This window comes from Lygodium microphyllum, unplaced genomic scaffold (genome assembly GCF_053477565.2).
Source record: "Lygodium microphyllum isolate KBCC unplaced genomic scaffold, Lygodium_microphyllum_v1.1.10 scaffold_31, whole genome shotgun sequence".
NCBI classification, from domain to species: domain Eukaryota; kingdom Viridiplantae; phylum Streptophyta; class Polypodiopsida; order Schizaeales; family Lygodiaceae; genus Lygodium; species Lygodium microphyllum.
This window is the reverse complement of record NW_028229514.1, coordinates 6,184,867-6,187,295: the sequence shown is the minus strand read 5'-3', so window position 1 is coordinate 6,187,295 and position 2,429 is coordinate 6,184,867. Positions and strand designations below refer to the sequence as shown.

The 2,429-nt window shown below is 43.6% G+C and overlaps 1 pseudogene; it reads right to left on the bottom strand.

The window, feature by feature from the left end:
• Positions 1-320: 320 nt before the first annotated feature.
• On the bottom strand, positions 321-2,216 carry LOC148009279 (meiotic nuclear division protein 1 homolog pseudogene; annotated as a pseudogene).
• Positions 2,217-2,429: the final 213 nt, after the last annotated feature.

Genomic DNA, 2,429 nt, shown 5'->3' with positions numbered 1-2,429 from the left:
AGAATGAACAAGAGCAAGAGACTCACCCATGCATAGAAAGAGTGTCAACCTTCTTATGCATACTACATGTTTACCTGGCATACAAACAATGATCACATGACTCAAAACACTTATAGTCAAGGGACAAAAGATACTACAAATGAGTAAGCAATTTCATTCCCTTTAAGGACATGTGCCTAAGATGACAATGCCAAAGAGATACATGTGAAACTATAGCTAATTATAGACACTAACTACATACAAACATGATCTGTGGATCCAATTACAACCAAGGGATATAAAGTGCAAGACACTTGGTACCACGTTGTCAAAGGGTTTTCAAAAGCAAAGTCGCAACCACAGAAGTCCTTGTTAAATTTCAGGATTGACGATCAATCATACAAATAGACAAGATGAATAGATTGGTGAGCAATAATAGATCTGCCAAGCTTCCAACGAGACTGACACAATGGCTGCCACTCAAGACGATATCAAAAAGTGCCAGTTGCAGCTCAAGTAAATATAACTATTCTCTACCAAGAAGTCACAATACCTTAACTTTAAAGATGCACCAGAGACAGAAATAGCTACACTTGAGTCACATCATGTGCCAACCAAGATGCCTGCATGTAAGTAGCTATTTATATTGGGGTTCACTGTAGAGTATCTGTTCCCAGCACAGTAGCTTCAATCACTTTCATTTGGAGAAGACCGTCCAAGCCATCTCTTTGTACATAAGTTCCAATTTGTCTTTTGCATCTGGGAAGTTCGTAGAACACCAATGTTGTAAAGCAAATATATTATCTATCCAGCGATTCACTACAGTATCGACAGGTTTGCAACCATTTCTCATAGCTTCAAAAGCAACAGGATCAGTGTCCGCATAGACTTCCAAATCCGTCTTCAAAGACTTATGCCTCTCCTCTGTACCTTTTAGTTCTAATTAGGCTGCCTCACGTTCAACTGTATCCTCTCTGCCTTTCTTGGAGCACTCTATCTCTCTAGTAAGCTGTGCTTGTTGTTACTTTAAGTTTCCTATATCAGCTTCGAGATTTGCTCAAACTCGTCTCAGCTGATCAGCAGAGCTTGGAAAACTCCAGAAATATTCATACGTGCCAATCTTGTCTTTGAATAGGAGATCGTCATCAACTAAGGTCTGCAGCACATCCTTCACAGTTTGACTGACCACCCCTTTCCTGGGCCTTGCTTCTCCAGTTCACGCAGAAGATAGATGTCCTGGCTTTCATATAAAGGTTGACTTCTCTTTTCGTCCAGAGAGAGACTTCTTTTCTTCGACATGAACACTCCCACATTTGCGACGATACGTTCTGCTTGCAACCGAGAGAGATGCTCAACTTCGAATCTGGATGGGTCTACCACCGTGGACGCCGCCTGTGCACTGCGCTGCGACTGTCAGTCCACAGGCTTTCTCCTCAACTTGGCGGCCATGCCGACATTTCCATGACTAATCAATTGACTCCTTTTTGCCTACAGTTTTGTTTTTGTTTTCTTCTTCATGCAATGTGGCTTGTACTCACAGTGAGGTACACGCATCTTATCGGTGCGGAAGCCTGACATTGGCAATCCTGATCAATCCGATGCTCTGTGATAGGGATTGTGAAGAGGAAAGTGAAGCCCCTGAGGAGGCGAGAGGTAACTTGTAATCCATGAACGGCAATATGTACTATGATAATTCTGAGGGAATGCCGACAATACTCATAGGCAAGAAGGTACGAGGCAAGGGGCACAGATGAAAGAGCCCATCCACAACAAGGAAAAAGAATACCTCAAGTGCTGAAATACAGAGCGCGACTCCTGTGAAATTGACTGTAATAAAAACCTGTGACAGGCAGATGAGTGTCTTCAGAGCTGGGTACCACTCGACTAGATTGATCGCTGGCATCGCATGTCTCCTCCTCCCGATCAACTTTGTCGAACTCCGATCCGCTGAGTCACCAATTAGCACGACCTAGAAGATCACTGGTGATTCGGCCAGAGGCAATGCTGAGAATCTCGCGAGGCCTAAACGGGCCCATGGAAACCCCGGAGGTGTAAGATATGGCTGTCTGCGAGCTTCTGCTTCCTCTCTGCGTGTCGACTCTTTTTCCTCCCAGAATTCTCTCTCTTGCATATGATCCCAGCACTCAGTCCGCGCTCAGCTTTCTCCCCAATTCTTCCATCTCTCAGATTAGCGTCCTCATCTCCATCGCTATTTTTTTCTTCTTCCTTCCCCTATTTCAATCCTCTCCCGTGCCACCCTCCTCTGTTCCAACGTTCAAAAAAAAACTCCCCCCCTTTCCGGATTTCCCTCCAATCATTTTTGGTACCTTTTTCCATAATCAATCCTTAAAAAAAACCGCCTTTGTTTTTAGCATACTCTATATAAAGAGTATTCACCGCAGCATACTCTATACAAAGAGTTTTAACCAAGTACAATTTTTACTACAATA